The following is a 19,585-nucleotide window of genomic DNA, read 5'->3' as shown; positions in this document are numbered from 1 at the left end:
TCCAAACAAAACAAAACACACACCCAAAACAAAAACAAAGAATCAGTACACATGTAATTCACACTTCTTGTGAAGTCCACCAAGTCTCTCTTCTCTACTTGCCATACAACCATACACTTCATAAAATGTATTCTATTTTAAAGTCCTCACAAAGGTGCAAACCTACTTGAGTAAGAAAAGTGAAGTTGATTTGAAAAAGCCCCAGCATGTTCTCATCTTTAAACACAGACATTTGCAGCAGAAAAACGTATAACACCTACTCAGACATTCAGTTGATGCTACGTAAGAGTAAAAAAATTATTTACAAGACAAGGATAATAATCATAAAATAACTCAGCACTTACAGCTATCTCAAGCTAGACAAATAAAGAAGAGATATACATTGAAAGAACATGTGAAACAGGCCATTTGATTTTCCTTTCTTAACTTTTTGCCATTCAACAGACAGATATTCTTTTCCTTTTGAAAAAATATCAGTACATAAAGACTTAAGGCTTAGGAACAGCCAGCTCTGCTAAGTCTCTGTCCTGCTTGCTTTGTGCCAGCTCTCCAGCCAGCAGAAGAAACATTTCTCACACATTCTCCAAAGATAATTAATAAATTAATACTCAAGGTAGTTTCACAGACAGAAGTATATCATAATTCAACATCACAACTGGTATGCTTCAAAATGGGACACGGGGTACTAGTGAACAAAGTTACAAACGCCTATAAACTTTTGCTATTCCTTGTGATAGATGAATACCCTTAATTGCAATGGACACCACGGCACAAAAAATGACCAATATGTAAAAGCTTGTCAGTCTTCTGTCCACTGATGGCACAATTCTTTAACTTTTACTTAGCATTTACTGTTTCCAAAACTTTTTTTTCCCCTTCTGACAATAATTAAAATGCTACAAAAATAAAAAGGCCATTCCCGTATCAATAAATGTCAGTTAGCCTGCCTAAAAAAGTAGTTACACAAACCTGTCTCTTTAAGAACACTGAACAAAGTAGGCTATCCTGAGTTGTCCATATAAAGTATATCTGCTCTATACAAAAGGTCAAATATTTGAGAGCAAGCTGAAAGTGTCTTTAAGAAAAAAATTATAAAAAAGGGGGAGGGTGGAAGGGCAGGAGAAAACAAAACGTTTTATAAAGGGGGCAGAGTAATGCGCGGCGTTTGGTTTAAAAAAATACCCAACTAGCAGAACCCCCACGGACTCGCAGGGAGAGTCTGGCAGCTCCCGCAGTTTCCGACCGGGAGAAACCAAGAGGCCGAGGGTCCCGCCGCCCTTCCAGGGGCTTTTCTGCTGCCGGCCCGGGAAGCCCGGCGGCCCGAGCCTTACCTCTGCGTCCGGCGGAGACGGGTGCCGCTCCGCAGGTGGGGCAGCGTGAAGTTGGAAAGGACCGTCCAAAAATTCGGGTCAGACATATCCATATCCCTGCGTTCGGATTCCTAAAAATTCAGAGCCATAATACAAGGAGAAGAAAAGGAGAGCGCCCGCGACTGCTCCCAGGAGACAGAGAGAGAGAGAGAGGCGAGCGAGCGGCCCCGGGCGCAGGAAGGAGAGAGGCGTTAGCGGCAGCTCGGACCGACGGCAACTTTTCCGTGCGGTTGCTCCGTAGGGCACGCCCCGCCCCGGCACCGACCATTCGCGCCCGCGCGGGGGTCGCGCCGCAGGAGCCTCGTTCTCTCCTCCGCTCGCCGCCGGCAGCGGCTGCAGCGCTTCCTGCCCGCCCGCCCCCCGCCCAGCGGCGGCTGGTAGAACCTCCCCCTCCTGCCCGGCTGTGCGCGGAGCGGGCGCCAAGAGCCGCCGCCGGGCCGGCCGCTGCCGCTGCCGCTCCCTCCACCGGCGGCGCCAGGTGCGAGCGCTGCGGGCTCGGCCCGCGTCGGAGTCACGGCGAACACGGGCAGCGCCCCGCAGGCAGAAACACACAAGTGCAAAACCCGGGCGGTGCGGGCGGCAGAGGCTTGGCTGGCACGCGTTGCTCTGCCGGAACTGCCAGTGAAGACCACTGACCATGTATTTAAATGTACAGTGTATATATGTCATTACTACAACTTCGTGCCTGTCCCAGGAGAACTGACAGTACAGGTACTTAATTACTATTTCTCAGAGTGGCTACCTGCCACTCCAGGCACTAGGCGTTCGCCACAGAAAGCTGGGACACCTGCCTCCATTACCAGCTGTATCTTTTGAGAAAGCTACCCGTAAACATACACTGGCAAAAGGGTACAGAAAGGCTTTGAGCACCTTTGCTACTCAAAACAGTGGCTTAATGTCTCAGGTACTTTGAGTCATTTCCTCCTCTTCCTCCTACCAACTTTCTTTGCTTCTCTCTCCCAGCTTCCCCAGCTGCCTCCCAGCTCAGCAAGTTTGTTTCCCTGACTTCTCTCCCCCGGCCTCCATCATTCCACCTTTACTTTCCACTTTAGCCCCGTGTGGCTGCTCTCCTCAGCCTCTTCACTCTTCATTCCAGCACCACTCTCAAGCCCTCTCCTCTCTCCCTCCACAGCTCCATCTAGACCAGCATTTTTCCTCACATGTCACAAATAGAAGTGTTTCTAAAATTACTACCATACTGCACAGTCATTCATTAATGCCAAACTCAAGCTGTCAGAAGCAATGGTGGTCAAGTACAGAAAACCAGTTAGTGTGGCTTCAAAAAATTATGAGGTCTGTTTTAACATACCTAAAATTTCCATTTGCCTTTTCATTTCTCTAAGGGTCACATTTAAGGGACTTGGTCACATTTACACAGCTACAGAAAGAATGCTGCAAGTTTTGCGCTGAGACTGTTTACTTACTTTACTGAAAGCGAGATTCCTGCATAATCTCAACATTGCAGGAGCTCTATCTTAGAAAAACACTAACTACTGTGATAGCTGGCAGCACTGCACTCCCTGAGATAAATTACGTGGCACTGTGGTTAAATCTCTCAGGGTTCTCTGCAATAGTAGGAGGAAAACCGTGGGAAACAGAAAAACTTGATGTAAATACAGACTAGTCGATTGCTTGGGTGAAAGAAAACTGGTGGCGCAGAGCGCTGCAGAGCTGCGCTGGGAGGGCTCACGTGGTGCTGGGGATGAGGCAGCTCTCAGGATACCAGCTCGGCACGTAGCACAGCGTTGCAATGTTAGCCCTTGTTTGGAAAAGCCTCCAGAGATACGCGTTGCAAAGAAGGCACTGGTGTCCTCTAACAAACTAAAACATGTTTATTTTTGGGGTGCAGAAGAATATTTTCTTGGGATAGTTTTATAAGTCACAGGTACAAACTTTATCTTATTCAGGAACTGGGTTTAGACAGGCATTTATTAAGGTGTTCGCACAACAGCCTTAGTAGAAATCCCCAGCAGATATCATTTGCTGACACACCACTGTGAACAAGTCTCATCCAGCACTTCTCTAAAGATGACTTAACTTTAGAAGAGACCATCTCCGTATAAGAAGAAAACAGCTCCATGTAGGTCCCAGGTCAGATTTTCTTGCACGAGTTGAGGCTGAAATGGGTGCAGAAGCTGGTACTCTTGGCCTGTGTCCCTCATGGGGGCTCAGCAGGAGGGCACCTGCCAGCCAGCCTGCATGCCTGCTCTTTTTATGCCACTCCATTAGGACAGAGAAGTAGTATTCACACCTACTGTATCTGGAACAGAAAACCTCTCAGCCATTTCTTTTTGCTTTGAGGCATGCTTGCCCATACTCGGTCTGAAGGTTCATGTGAAGGCAAGCATGGCTGGCAACCCTCCTTTCTGAAACTTTAGTAAGGAAATTCCCAGATCTCTACATAAGCACTGAGAAACACCTCCTCCATGTACCCCACTATTTCATATTCTCTGCTATGTACACAGGTTTTTGCCTGTAATCAGCATGTTTGGAGAAAGAACTGCACATAATCAAAAAACCAGGGAATTTTAGCTACCTGATGTTGTGAACAGCACCAGCTAAAGACTAACAGCAGTTTTCCACCAATCATGCTGGAAACATTTCAGTGTCCCCATCGCTCTGCAAGCATCCCCTCTGTTCACTCTTCATTAGAGGAAGTTAGAGGAGTACCTTCCCTCTCTCAGTAAGAGAAGCAGTTCAGTTTCCACAACTCAGCCAAGCACATCACGTGTGGGCTGACCGTGGAACACTGAGGTCGAAACTCATTTCATATCAAGGCCAAAAATTAGCAATGTTTTCTGCTGCAAGGCCAGGCTGTAATACAACTCAAGATTTCTTTATGAACATCTCAACCACTTTATTAACGATGATGTGAAACCTCCAATTCTAAAACGTACCCAAAAATCTTCCAGAAATGAAGCAAGACTAGTCCATCATACTGTGGAGACCCACCTAAAAAAAGATGATTGCTGCTTGCGAGTAGACGAATTCTGATGGAAAACACATTGGATCCTTCGATGTAAAACCAGAGGGATGACTATACCAAAAGCCATTACACAGACCTGGCTACTGCAATACACATTTCATTATCTGATAAGCTGGATTTTTTGCAAAAGCGGAAAGGAATGAACAAATCCTAGGTAAAAGTTTTTGTCCATTTATACAGCAACAGAAAGTATCATCATCACATCAGTGTCATTCTACATCCAATGCTGAACATCATGCATTTCGAACTATGGCTTCTCATGGTCAAACCCCTTGCAGTTCCCTCTCTAGACCCTGCACAGACTCTTCATCATCAATAGCTCCCCGAGTTACATGACCTGATTTAGCTTCATGGCTTTCTGTGCACAACTGGAAGCACACACAGTCCTGCTAACTAGTCAAATCGTTTCTAACATTGGCTTGAAAGCAAGGAAACTTGAGTAATTATTTTTCTTAAGTGCCTGGTGGACATACGCATATTAAGGCATTACAGAGACTTTGACAAAGGCATGGAAATGAGAGGAGGAGTTGTGAGGACTCTGCCATCATCCCACAACAACCTCTTAAGAATTAATAAGCTTCATAAAGGGAAACACAGTCCTTATCCTTAAAAGCACAACATGTAAATGATGGTGAAAACTTTGTAATGTCTGTCAATAAACAACACAGCTTCCAAAGTGATGCCTGCAGTCTGCGACTTTCCATGCCACAGAAATGCCCGATTTCAGGGCAAACACCTCAGGGGAGAGTGAGGTTTTGCAAGCTAATCTTGTGGGTACTACACAGCTGCTAAGGGGACACCTTCTCTCCCAATTCAGTGAGCTGAATCAGTGAAGGCAGCCCAGGACCAGACCCAGGGCAAGGGAAGGAGATGGAACGAATGGTCAGGCAGCAGGACCACTTCTTTGGCAGTGGCTATCCCTTAAAGTGGAGCTTTTCCGATAATGCTGCTTATCCTCTGCAAACACAGGCTCAACAAACAGATTTTTGTCTTGTTTTGTAAGCTGGCACAATTTACTCACCTCTGCCATGTAGAACTGGACAAAAAAATGAACAATGCAGATGATAGTGTTCCAAAATGTGTAAACCTAAAATTGTTAGGAACAGATCTATGGCACAGTGATAAATGCATGCCTGACAGTTAGATATATTTCCCTGAAATGAAATGTTATTGATATGTTCATAACTGTAAATAACTCTCTCTCAGTGTCCAATTAAAAACACTGAATGCTGTAGTTGTCGAAAACAAATAAATAAAATAACAACAATTAAGAACCTGCAAATAGGTCTTTAACAGCATTTGTTGCTTAACTTTTCAGCTGTAAACCACTCCCAAAACAACCAGCAGCTCAGGCAAGTCCAACACTTAGGAGATGCTTTACTATGTAACTCGAACGATCAGTTTTATTTATCACACAGCATTACATAATGTAGCACATAACAAAACAAGTGATAAGGATCATTAAGTTTTCCCTTTTATATTCACTTGAAAAGAAAAACATTGCTCAAGTCAGAAAAGGTGACTTACCTATCCTTGCTTTGAAGAAAATTGGATTTGCAAAAGCAAATTTATAAATGGCATCCTTAGAAGAGACTCATTCAGTTCATAAGCAAAAAAGATTTCAAATGTCAACATTTACTTCCAGTATTTTACAGCAATAATAATTCTTCCCCAGAAACATTTTAATTATGTAACACTGATTACTGATTCTAAGTACCACCATGAAATACTAAGTAAGTTGAACAGTGTATCTTTAAAACCAAAATGCAATACCAATCCTAAGTCAGTATTTTGCACATAGTACTCCAATGAAAAAGTTATCTAAACTACCTTCTTCACACTGATAATTATACTAATATGCACTGGAATTTTTCAAAACATGCACGAAAATGTTCTGGAGTCACTGCCCAAAAACATTACAGACTGCTCAAGTCTTATCAGTTTTACAGCAAGATGAATATAGTTCACCAGCAACAGCATAGATAACACAGTTCCTTAAAGATGTTAAGAGTAGTAAAATCCTAATACCATAGGCCTCATACTGAATAAGGAGGGTAAATTTGTGAACCATGAAAAAAAGGTTGCCTTAATGCATCTTGCCTATTTTTGTGGGAAAGGAAGATAACATCTTTTAGCAACAAAGAAATGCTTCTCATCCCATCAATATACTCAAAGGATGTTACATTAAGACTGAGTTTGCAGGGTTGAGAGGAGATTGTTTTGGTTTAGATGAGTCTTCATAGTCAGATAATTATTATCCAAAGAGTAACAAAGGAACTGGCTAACCTGCCCGTTCAAATTATTGCTGTTTTCAAAGTGTCTTGGAATATCTGAAAGTTCTATAATAGTGAAACTAAGCTGTCATGCCATAGCTCTCCTTTAAAAGAACAGGATACTAGCTGCCATCAGGAATAAATTCAGGTATGGTAACAAACCTGGTGTCACTAAACACCGTTTTACATATAAAACAGCCTGCCCAAGAGGATCTTGTTTCAAATGAGATTTCAAGTCTGGTCAATAAAAATCAATACACTGAGACCTTTCTAAAACATTCAACTGATTTCCTCACAATGATTTAATAACTACCACAATACAAAAACTTACGCGTGATACAGGAAACATTAAAACTCACCAACAGATCTGAAAAAGTAACTGCACTTTAAGTGTTTCTAGTGGATCATACAGGGTTATGCTCTTTGTTTAATAAAATTCAATACAGCTATTAGTAGTCTGGAAAAAAATTATATCCTTTCTAGCAACAAAACCAAAGAGGTAAATAACAACAGGAACAAGACACTAGATCATTGAATAAAGCAGCTTGTTTGAAAAACATGCACTCTGGTCTTGCTAGACATCAACTCATGTCAAAGCACAAAACCCCCCACAGACATAATATACAGCAAGATTCTGGAAGGCAGGAACAATGCAAAGAATCTAGGTTCTGTAACAGCTAAAGAGCTAAATAGGAGGTCTTAACTATACATAGCGAGAAGAATAAACGTTCTTCAGATCTACAAGCAGGAAAATCCCTCATGGGAGTAATGACATGATACAAGTCAGCACTGAGGGGCTAAGAGACTGTTAGTTGTGGCATTTCCCAAAGGTTACAGAAAAGTCAGTAGGAGATCAAGAAAGAAAAAATACAATGAAATCTGAATTACAGTGTGCAGCTTGAAAAGTTTAATTTATTCATTTAGCAAAGGCTAAAGCAGTATTTTGGTTGTACAATAAGTGTAAGATTTTTGGGAGGAGACAGGTTGCAAGAATAGTGAATTCTACCCTGTCCCTCCCTTACACATAGCAGAGTTAGGGGTTCAAACTGCAGGAGTCAGACAAAAAAGCAGTTTTATATTATTTCACCTCACCCATTGTAACACAGTGGATTTCTCATCACTATAAATCTGATATTTTATATGCCTTTCTACGCAAAAATATAATCACACTTCAAACAAGAGTTAGAGGATGCATTAAAAAAAACCCAGTAGACAAGGTACTAGACCCTGTTTTATACAGGAAGTCAAACTTGAAGACCTTATTGGTTTATTCACTCCTTAAAATGTACTAATTAATAATTACATTACTCTCAATTACAATAATTGAAATCTTGCTCCCTCTAGCGGTTGATGTTGAAGTTTGTTACCCTCCTCTAGTGACTTTACATGATTTTCACTGTGGGTGTACGGTATAAAAGTAAGTTGAAGAAATCACAGAGGAAAGAAGTATTTTGTGGGTGTACAACGTATATCTGCCAAATTTCTACATTTACTTAGAACTGTTTATAAATACAAGTAAACATTATTGTTCTAACCAGTTCTGAAGTAATATGCAAAATTCAAATTAACCTCCCACTGCTCTGGTTTATTATAGCTCATTTAATATAAAGACATTTAGGAAAAGCAATGGTGCCAGCATCTCTTCCCATTTCTGAAAGGCTCTAAATACATGCAGGATATTAACTGGAAGCTAAATACCTTGTGTAGCCATCTGCATCAGGCACTGAAATTCGCATCAGTCAACACTATTCTTAATTCAACATTTTTCCCTCTGTAGAGTGAGCCAACCATGCTAACAACTATGCTACCTATTTGCTCTGGTCCCAAAGATTAGCTTCTCCTTCTAAGCTTATTTAGCAAACAGGAAGACTAATGAGAAAGTATAAAAGAGCTATTTCCCATTTTTATCACTGAATTTAGATTTATCTTGGCAAGTAGAGAAAGAATTACTACAGTTCAAGGTGCTACTTCAGGTGGTAAGCAAGTCCAGAAAGGGAGAGAAAACAGAAAACAGATGACAAAAATGTCATCATTTTCCAGGCACTGTGGTGCTTGGACCTTGATTTAATTATCACAAATGCCGGGGGTGGCGGGGAGGAAATACTGTACTGCATAGCAAGTATCAACCTATCCTGCTTTGTTTTTCTTCAGGAGCCTTTTTGCCAGCACTTAGCAGCATCCTAAGAGTATCACACAATTTTTTTCAAATCATTAATCAATTATTTTTGTGGCGGCAGTACCACAAGTATAAATGTAAAGGCAGATGTGTTGTCCAACAGATATGTAAAGTTTTCCACGTTTTTGGGCATTCATGTGAAGCAATCATACACCTAAGAGACTCATTTCACTGTGCTGGCTCAGACCACTCTACATACGTAGACCTCCCGACCTACACATCCAGCAGTATTTTACCAGGTGTCTTTTAAAATCAACAGCCACAGCCTATATGGCAAATGCCATCATCTTTAAGGCTCAAGGTGAAATTCCTAAATGCTTTCTTAAGAGAATGTGGATTCAATCATTCTTCTAAACCAGTATGTATTTAGCTATTATTACATGTTCTGTATCACAGCTGCAGTCACAACTTTTGTGAGAAAAATAACTCAATTATAGAAAAGCTTTGGTTTTAAAACAGAAGGTCTTTTTTTTTTTTTTTAAACTGTAAACTTAAAATTGTATTATTTGTAGTTTTACACCCAATAATTCTGGTGGACTGTATAAACATTACATATAGCATATGATCTTCCTGTACATTTTTAAGGTGAAAATACTCACATCAGTCTTTTTTTACTTGAGGAAACTGTTTAAGATACAGTTGGAAATACATTTGTAAAAACACTTCCCAGCATTTTTAAGTTTTGTGTGAAGATCCAAAACCCCCTACATTCAGAAGGAAGGGCACTTAAGTAGAACACTTTGTCATGCCACCACAACATTCCGTTCTGGAGAATCCCAAACAACGTATTCCTACGAGAGGAATGCAGCTCCTCACACAGAGCTATGAGTTCAGCTCTGTCGCTGGCCGCACCACTGCTGCACTCACCACAGAATAGGCTTGAGGGATTCTCTATGCAAAAGTCAAACGAGCTCGGGAAAGAAGTCAAGTGCAGTTCCTGTGCGATAGCATTCAACCCTGATAGGTTTGGGAAAGCTGTCCTCATGAGTTGTAACTTTTCTCATTTTTAAAACACCTGGGGGGAGGAGAAATGTAATGGAGGTCAGCACAGAGAAGCACTCAAGCCTGTCAATCAAAGTCTAAATAGATCGATTCCGGTGATACTGACTTTTAAAGTAGTTATTCAGTGTAAATGCTGTGAGAATGCAGTGTAAATGCTTCAGTGAGAAAGAAAACTTCATCAGCTCTAATGCTTACACTCTGAACGTCCTAAATTAATCACCTGATCACCACAAGACTGATGGCTACAGATCTATTACATGTCTCTGTCAGAGCAAGGAAATTAAATGCTGCTCCCCAGCACTGGCAAGTAATGTGTTTACGTCAGGTATTTTAAAGACACAGTTTATTCTCAAATCATGATTTAAATCCCAATGAATAAAAATCAGGTGCTAAGAATTCAGAGCTTTGCAGTGTATATACACCCAAGCAGCTGCATTTCGTGAGCTTTTTCCCTGCACTCATCTGGCTTCATGCTTCAGCTGATCTGTGTGATGGATCTGTTGTCAGCAGAACGGTGTGAGATGGAGCACCCCATGCAGAGCAGGCCAGCAAATTGGAACTCAGGGACATAGGAAGTTAGAAGGGGAAACATTATGCTTAAAAGAATATTATATGGGCTGCCCATTAACATTACCCTTGGTATTTCAAACAATGAGCTGAGCACATAGCACTGCAAGTTGATAACATCCTTAAATCTCTTTATCTGTCACCCTTAATGCTCTCCTACTCAAGTGGCTAAATAATAAATAATAATAGTTCTGTTCCAGTGCACACCCCACAGTTTACATCTGAATTTCTGAATAATCCTAATTACACTCAGCTCATACTCTTACATCTGGGGGTTTTCTGAACTACCCTGCCCCTCAGATGGTGCTGCAGCTGAACAATCCAAACTGTACATGCAGAAGATATGGTTGCTGAACAAACCATCACTTGAAGCAGCAGAATTAACTACACAGAAAGAAGGTAATTTTACAGAAACAAAATGGAAACCAAGCATCTGGAAGTATAAGAGTGCTAAAGATCACATTAGATAGTTATGCCTGTGAAAACATGACAGAAAGCCCTCAAAATGAAGGACAAAATACTAAAAAATATCTCATGGCTATGGTGCCGCAGGGTCTAAGACTTAGTATTATCTAGTCATTTAATCTGTTTGTGCTTCAGTTCCCCACCTGTAAAGCAAAGATAACAATGCCCTACTACTTCTTGGGAGCGCAGTGAAGATAATTCCAGAAATATTTGCATTAAATGCTCAGATACTAAAAAGGGAGGAAAGTAAAGGAGCAGACAATAGCAGGGAGATCTTCACACTGACCACTCTACGGATTCAGAGGTACTGAATGATTCCTACAACCCCCTCCTCCGTACAGACAAAGACCATGCAAACAGAAGCTGAGAGGGACGCAGATGAGTTAAGAAAGAGTCTTAAAGCTCTCATGTGTATCAGGGAGAATGACAAGAATCAGGGAGGATGGCGTGACAAGCCACAGACTTCCACATTCCCCCTCCAAAGACAGGCAGACACATTCCATTTGAGCTTTGTATAACAGGCCTGAGAGTGCACATCAGCTTTCTGTAACACATAAACTACAGTCGCACCTCACTTGTCACCAACATTCTAGTCAAAACCATGTAAAACAATCAGCGCAGGACCAGCACAGCTCACGCTAGCTGTTTATGCCTCCAGCATCCTGGAAAGCTCTATCAGTCATAGTGGAAATGAGAGAATTAACTGTTCAGCTTTCAAACAGCAGTTCAAACTACTAAGAGTCCTAATCTCACTGAAATCACACAACTTGATTATTTCATTCACATAACTGCAGAGCACCTTTGTGTACGGAAATATCAATACCTCAATACAAAAGGGATTTCAAAATATTTATCTCTGCAAATATATCTTCTTCATATGCCAGCAACTAAAAAAAACAACAATTCAGCAAAATTTACAAGAAACTATGCTTCATATTGACAAAGGATCATCCCAACATATTCCATCAAATGTATAGCCTATTCTATCTTGCTCTTCCTTAACACCCACGCCTGCACATTTCTACATAGACACAAGAGAAGATTTCTTCAGTCCACGAGCAGACAGCACATGGAGAGCCTACATGTTCTCCTGGCAAAGAAACCACAGTATGGAGGTGAAAGAGGAACATACCTGACTGCTCATAATGAAAGAGACCTGCCTCAGTTGATATATATCTACACCAGCACTAGTCATGATCTCTTTCCCTCAGGTACTACAGCAATTTTTAGAGGTATTTCCAGTTTTCAAAGCCTGGGAAGTCATAGAGCGCAAATGACCTTCCCAAACTCAACAGCAGCATGTTTTACTTGCCAAGAGAACTGCAACAATCAGACTCCAACTGCCGCAGAGCGCCCCGTGGATATCAGCAGCTGACTGCTCTAGTAGGGGCACAGAAAGTCATATTGCTCATCAAAGCCACACGTCACAACATACACCCCAGACAACACAAACAACACAGTATCACATGAATACTGACATTGTTGTCACTCACCCACAGGAACAGTTACCACCTACTGACAAACAGTGTTTGGAAGCAGGGCTACCAGGAGATGGAGAAAAGGACACATTCAAGTTGGTGTCTTTCCAACACCAGGCTCTGCAGTACCTCCTGGCTCCCAGCACTATGCTCTAGCCCAGGACCAGTTTCCAAGTCCTCAGAAAATTGGTGTCCCAGCAGCAGGTGGAATCACTCAGACTTAGATTCACCACATTGGTTCTAGGACCATGCTGCACATTTTCAACAGGCCAGTTGCATCTCATTTCACAGCAGAGAATGTAGTCACTGGGAGAGCTGATCAGTTTGTGCCTGAATCACACCACAAGCTGCATTTCCCCCCCAACCCCAACATGTGGGGGAACTGCTCTCCTGCTTAAAGCCAAGAGACTATTTTGCTGAAGAGCTCTCTGGATCAGGAGCACTGGCCAGCCCTGTTCTAACCACTAACACATCTTGTGCATCAAGATGACAAACTAGCCAGAATGGGCATCAGGGAAAGAAGTGCTAGGTCTCAAATACAGCAGTTTGGTGACATTCTTCAGTTTTCTACAGCCGCAAGGCAGTGCCTCTAGGAAACTACATAGGCACTTTTCTTCTGAAATGGTTAGTGGCAAGGGAAAGGAGAAACAAGGTATCTGAAAAACAAAAAGACTGAGAAGATTTCTACTTATAATGGGGCTGGGTCTCATGCTTCTTCATTCCTATTCACCACTCTGTTTTCAAAACATTCATTTTAAAATATGTTGAAGAACTTGCAGCTGTGAAGTTATCACTTTAATAGTACTCAAGAGAAAGCTAACTCCAAAGCAAGATGCTTTCTCTAAGGGATCACCAACTTTCATTTCAAAGCAATTCAGCCTGCACAGCAGTGAAAACAAGCTGTGTTGCATCCCGCAGAAATAATGAAGCCCTCAAAAAAGGCCACCACGGGGACAGCAGTGCTCTTCCGACACACACGTCCTTCTTCTGCATTCCTCACTTAAAGCTTTGAGACTGTAAAAGGATTCCTTCTGCTGGAATCTTGTGTCATAGGGAAGGCTGATATAGGCAGTGTTTGTTTCTGTTCTGCATCTATGTTTATCAAGGTGCAATAAAAAATGATGCAGATGCAACATAATGCCGCAGCATTGGCACAGAACAAGGCTGAGAATTTCCATCTCAAGAATGCAGCCACAGGTTTGTTTCTCTGTCAGTTCATGCAAGGACCAGCTGAAATTGGTCACTGTGCTAAGCACAGACTGCAGAATTTCTGGATTTGGGTAACAGGAGTGGAAATTCCTCAGGAAATACCTCTCTTGGAAGAAGTGAGCTGCTGACGTCCCTATCAGACCAAACTTTCAAAGAAAAAGTAAAGAACAACTGGCAAGCTAACCTAGCAGTTTCTTTGTACCTGCAAGAATTGATTGGCAACAGATTGCAAACAAGTAGTCACATTTTGGAAAACAAATGAACCTTGAATTCAAGATGTTTTAAATACTTCCTGTTAAATCAGATGAAGCCAATTATGAAGCCACACTACAGAAGTAAAAATTTTACATGCAGGTTGAGGCAACTGAGCCTCAGGACATTTACAGTCATTACTAATAGATATGTCACCATGTGACAAGCAAAGCCTCTAGGTCAACAGGTACAGTCACCGCAGTGACTAATGATTGCTGTTAGCAGGTAATTTGCATGTACATGAAACTCTGTGGTATGACAGCATAGGAAGAGCCCAGACTGTTCATTTTCGAGACCTGTCTAGATATGTTGATCAGTTATTCAAATTTTAACCATCGCCTTGGCTTGCAGTGATTTCTTAACACCATGGATGGAGTCTTCATCTCACATGGTCTCTGTGTGACCCCACGCAGAGTTCCATGCTGTCCTCCCTCCCTTCCTCCAATTTCTGATTTAGGTATGGGATATTTTTTGTAAATATTACAAACATTCACTGTTGGGCTTTTTGTTGTTGTTTGTCTTCGTTGTTGTTTTCAGGGTTTTTTTGTTGTTTTGGTGTTTTTTTTTTTTTAAATTGAAAATGTGAAGAAAAACTCTACAGAATTACTCTCTCTGCATCTTGCTTTCATTTCACTCTTTCATCATTCAAACAAGACACAGGGAACATAACTAAAAACTTGGACCGGCTCTTTATTATGGCATCACCCATAACAGTTAAGGAAAACCAAAATCTCTCCCAAAGGTAAACAAAAATCTACCCAACAAGTAATCCCAGGTTTGATTCCAAAGGAGGACTATACCAGGTCATTTGTCTTTAAGAGCTATACGGCAAAAACATTCACAGAATAGCTAGTGAAGACTTAAACATTTTAGGCTTTGAAATAAAGTAACTTGAGCAGCACACCGAATTATGGTAAAAATGAACATTATGAGGGTGTACCTTAGTGGAAAATACTTCTAGAAGATTTCCATTCTATGTGGTAAAGCAGTTCAAGAAATCTTCATTCAGGTAACTCCTGTGACTGTGTAGCCTTCACAGATGTTAGAAAGACATGTTTTGAAACAATATTTTAAATAAAAAATAACAAATCTTTACTGTTTCTAGACGCAGTGTTCCTGTGTTACAACACCACTCCACAATTACTGTAATTTACTTTTGTATTAATTCCTCAAAGTTCTTAGAAATTCTAACATGCTAACTTCAAAGTTTAACATTCTGAAGTACATATAAAATGCAATCCAAAAGGCCGCAAGATTTAATAAAACACACAACTGCTTTTGGCAGATTTTTATGAGAGTTCAGGGAGAGGAGATCAACAAATTGGCATTTGAAATGATTCAGGTGAGCTCTCAGACTGCCACAGGAAATAACCGTCACAAGAACTTCCCTTGATTTCCTAAGATGCACCTTACACATAAAGGGAAAAAAAAGCACCACAAAACACAGCACTACTGCAAAGAACTCTATTTCTGGCAAGCTGTCTAAAATTCTGTTATCTATCCCTCTAAGTTGGAATATAGTGTTGGGAGAAGGGGCTGCTGTTCTTGCTTTACTTGACCTAAAAATAAATAGAAATAAATCTTTCTTCTGAACAACATTGAGTAGCACAAGCCATAAATCAAATTGCCATACTCCATATAACTGTCACGGACATATAGAAGAATGCAGTTTCCTCTTGGGAGCTTTTAAAAATGTACTTAAATTGAATCTTTCTGACATCAGCAAATTAAGTTTTACTCTTATTCTACTCCAGAAGCTGTTCCAAACATCACTGTAACAACACAGGCTTAGCCTCTCTCATTTTGCATCAGTGTGTGGCAAGTAAAACTTCACTTTCTTTAGCGCCAGCCCCAGGAAACCACATGGGATCAGAAATTCACATCCACATAACCCTGGGTGGCAAACCAACAGTAAAGGTGCTCCAGGGGACCCCATTCACAGAAGACATCGGTGCAGCTCCTGCCGTTCTCAACTGGACCCTCATCTACACACATGCAACCCTATTAAGACACTAATAGGCTTACATGGACATTGACTGTCACTCAATAAAATACTGACTATTCACAAGCAAAAAAAGAAACAAAATCTTCTCCTCTGCTGTGACAATACAGGGCTCAGAAAACTTAAAAGCTTTGAAAATATTTCAAAAGCTGAAGTTGGTATAGCACGTTTACACATACAAGAGAGAGACTTGCTGAGGAAGTAGCTGCTTTTACTTAATCACTCCTCAAAATGCAGTTCTACACCATAAAAATCTTATACGCACAAAGAAGCTGCTTCTTGTTTTTCATTTTCTGAAGTCCAAATGGAAACAGTTCTCCATTTGACCTGTCATGAGTCTTAATATGGGAAAAGTATGGGAAGTGGCTGAGGAAAATGTTTTGTATGGTTAAATACATGCCCCTGGAAAGAGTTAAAGAGAACAGCAAGGACATAACAACAGCTCCGCAGTAGACAAACTCCTTTTGGAGGAGAAAGCCAAAGATTAATTTCTTTCACCTTGGGGAACTCGTGCTTTATGGTAGGTGTTCTTGAATGCTAATAAGATTATTCTGAGAGATGAAACAGCAGGTTTTCCTCATTTTAAACAAAAATTAATAGCTTGGGAAATAAACTGAGTAAAGTGATTCCTTACCTCATCCACGTCAGCCCTTCTCATGACCTTCCTGTTTTAGAGTAACAAATCAACAACTTCATCTTTCAGAATAACCTTAAGGTCAACATACTTTGTACTGATCTCAGAAAGCAAAGGTGGGAATAAATTTTAATGAAAAATGTTTGCTTGAGCATCCCTGGGTATGGCAGATGCAGCACTCAGACACAGGGAAAGAGGCATTTTCTGACAGATACTCCTCCAGTGTCTTCTCTAAAACCTGAAGAATCCAAGATGTAGCAGTTCTACAGTAGATTACACAAAAGTAATTACTCTGAAACCACAAAGTTCCACATTTAATTGCTAACTCTTCTACAAGAATTTTGCTCTACCTTGAGAGGACCACATCATGCCCCTGCACAAGTCCCTCCCCATCACAGAGGGAATACTAACGCTTCCTTTTCTACAGTATTCACTGTCTGGTCCAGCTAGACAATACGCTTACACCAGTTTAAATACCAAGGTGAGCAGGAGCACGGTGGTGGGTCAGATGGAAGGGCAAGACTGGCAGGGGTTTCCATCACCAGCTGGGCTGTGCGATCCCCAGGGGCAGCGGTGCCACGAGCAGCTCCCGACCTGCAGCTGCCTCCATGAGACAAATGCAGACTGGCCACACCACTTCCCTCCCCACTTGAAGAACAGGAATATTGATACGTTTAAAAATTGTACTATTGCCTTCTGTAATGTATGAGCCAAGCAGCAAACTGAATTTCCACTGTCCATTATATTTTTCACAAGGGTGCATATGTTTACATGAGCACACAGCACCATACAAACCTAGAAAATATTTAAAAGCTCTTTGAATAAGTTCATTTTCAGAACAACGAGTATTAAAAACTTACAGAAACTTTCTTGCTTGTTCTTCTGCAAGATCCATCTATAGCATTGAGGGTTTCATGAAACAGACCAATACACTTGTTAGAAAGTAGCTGTTTTAAGCTTTCTGCCTTTATCTGATCAGGAACGCACAAAAGTCAAGGGGGAAGAAAAAAGAATTACAGAAAGAGAAAGTGGAAGAATAGGAGGACACTGAATAGATTTTGATTTCTACATTCAACAATTTGGTATTTGAATTTAAACAGCTTAAATATAGTTTCAGGTAAAATTAAATATTTGATTTGTTTTTGTTTTTATAAAATTATTAAATAATGTAATATTAATTCTTCCTTGGGTTTGTAATGGTTCCTCGTTCATATTGTGTACTCAGGTTACATTTAATAAAAATGTGAGTGTCAACTTTTTTTGGCAATTTCCAGATATAAAAACCAACTAACTAAATACCAGCAAGTCACTAAAAGCTCCAAGCTATCTGTGACACTGACATTTTGTTTTTCTTTCAATTCAGTGACCTTTATACTTCTAATTGCTAATTGCTGCTCTTGGTAACACACATGTAATCAGCTTACATGACCCCATGTAAAATGCACTGTACTCCATGGCAGCCTCACAAGCTTTCCAAGAGAACAGGCTACATTACCAAAAGGTGTAGTTAATAATGCTTATTCACCTTTCTGCCAGCTCACGGTTTTCGATACAGTGAGCTGAAATGGATTTTCCTAAAGAAATAAGACTGCCTATTAAGAAAAAAAGAAAAAAAAAAAAGCTAAAACCAACCAAACAAAACCTAAAACCATAAAAAATAAAAGGACAAGCTTGGGCTCTTTTTACTTGCCACCTTCTTTTTCGAGGCTTCAGAATGAATCCTTTCAATCCCCTCAGCATGCTGAGGTCGCTAACGCTTGTGTCTGCACGGCACCTGGCACACACACAGTCCTCACGCTCCTCAGGAAAGGCTTTCTGGACACTTCACTACAACCTTTTGGGGTTTTTTTAAGAAACTAAGATCTTGATATAAACTGAAACCTTCTGACTGAGAATGAAGATGATTAGAAGTTCAAAGTAGCTCTCTGTATAAAAGACGTTACCCCAATCTTGCGTATAACCATTAAATTACTTTACATTTTTGTAAATTCCCAAAGGCAGGAAAGAATCTCAAACTAAGCCAACATACTATGCCCATCTCAAGCAGAGAGAAAAGATCAGCCAGCATGCATCCTATATTGGTCATGAAGAAGAACTAGAGCTCCCAAAGGCAGCAATAATGAATATTTCCCCGGGACCACCATCCCCACAGGCAGCAGCAGAAACCGCTATCATTATCACATGGCCGTGTCTTAAAGACGATTTTTTCCCCAGTCCGGTATCAGTAGCATCTCTACAGCAAAATGCTGAGCAAAAGATTTTGTTTGTTGACTCTCACCAGCTCTACTAATCAAGCTCAAATGCATGCTGTTCTACATTTCTAATTTACTGTTTCTACTTCCTTTATCCTTTTTATTAGAAACTACTACAACTTCTCACACTTAGTGTTGCCTTGTAGTCTTTGTCCAATACTTTCTCTGATCCATCACTATCACAAAGGACAACAAATTGTCCAAGGCAAAGAAGAACACACTCTAAAATTATGTTACAAGCATGAGTATCTTAAATGTCTCAGTAGCTATGGTCAGCTGTTTACATTATCTTCACCTCTGTCTTCCCTTGCAAATCTGCTGCTTACATTAGTTAGTACTAAAATAACACTTAAGTTTTCCCCCAGAGAAGCTGAAAGTCTTCAGATGACCCAAACAACAGGTACAAAGTTGATGGGCAATGTGTGGCTAGCTGTCTGAAATTTGAAAAAGCCTCTCCATCCCCCATCCTCTCCAAGGGGTATCAGTGAAATACTTTGCTACCACAGGTACTTCTGTTCCCAGGATGGTACTGTTTATTTTGAAAAGATCTTCATCATCTAGCTGGCAAAAGGTTCCCATTAGACTACAATTGCATGCGACAACTGCTGTAAGCAGAACTTCAACAAAAACAACCATCTCAGGAGCAGCTGTGCAAGTCAAAGGCCACGAGGGAGACGAGCCAGAATATTAGAGAGAGATGGTACCACAGGAAAATCCCATCCATCCACTCTGGTAAGGCTCCCAGGCTGCTAACGCTTCTGAATATGAGCAAAAGCAGCTGCACTAAAATAATTCCTCTCCTCCCACATATGGGAGTACTCTGAGCTAACGGAACAGGAAATGCTAATTACTTATATATCCTAAAAATCAACACATACGTTCTTCTCTGTTAACCTGGGTCAAACTTGAACAGTAACTA

At 40.9% G+C, this 19,585-nt stretch overlaps 1 protein-coding gene across 1 annotated transcript in view; it reads right to left on the bottom strand.

Moving 5' to 3' along the window:
• MAST4 (microtubule associated serine/threonine kinase family member 4) overlaps positions 1 to 19,585 on the bottom strand; it is a gene marked incomplete at its 5' end in the record, with an annotated part of 306,989 nt that overhangs the window by 108,876 nt on the left and 178,528 nt on the right. The window lies entirely within an intron of this gene.

Source organism: Nesoenas mayeri, assembly GCF_963082525.1.
Source record: "Nesoenas mayeri genome assembly, chromosome: Z".
In the NCBI taxonomy this organism is placed as follows: Eukaryota; Metazoa; Chordata; class Aves; order Columbiformes; family Columbidae; genus Nesoenas; species Nesoenas mayeri.
Note: the sequence above shows the minus strand (reverse complement) of the source record. Positions and strands in the feature narration are given on the sequence as shown.